At 60.4% G+C, this 260-nt stretch overlaps 1 protein-coding gene across 1 annotated transcript in view; it reads left to right on the forward strand.

Annotated features, from left to right (window-relative positions):
* DLL4 (delta like canonical Notch ligand 4) overlaps positions 1–260 on the forward strand; it is a 12,882-nt gene that overhangs the window by 2,319 nt on the left and 10,303 nt on the right. The window lies entirely within an intron of this gene.

Below are 260 nucleotides of genomic sequence, written 5' to 3' on the forward strand. Positions count from 1 at the left end.
TTATTTTTGGGTGGGAAAGCGAGGCGGGCTGCGGTGAGAAAGCCGGGAGGCTGCCAGCGAGCCCCGGCCGCCTTTTCCTGTATTTTACACCTTGCTCGAATTCCGCCCTTTGGAAAGGAATAATGGCTTTGGGATGTTTTTCTGAGCGGAGAGGAAAAGGATATTTCACGGCAGCCCTCGCTTTCAAAGGCCCCTCCGCTGAGCCCCCCTCGGCCGGGCTTAGCGCTCCCGCCCTGCACACCCCGGCGGCCACCTCTGCA

The sequence above is a fragment of the Aptenodytes forsteri genome, unplaced genomic scaffold (genome assembly GCF_000699145.1).
Source record: "Aptenodytes forsteri isolate BGI_AS27 unplaced genomic scaffold, ASM69914v1 Scaffold146, whole genome shotgun sequence".
In the NCBI taxonomy this organism is placed as follows: Eukaryota; Metazoa; Chordata; class Aves; order Sphenisciformes; family Spheniscidae; genus Aptenodytes; species Aptenodytes forsteri.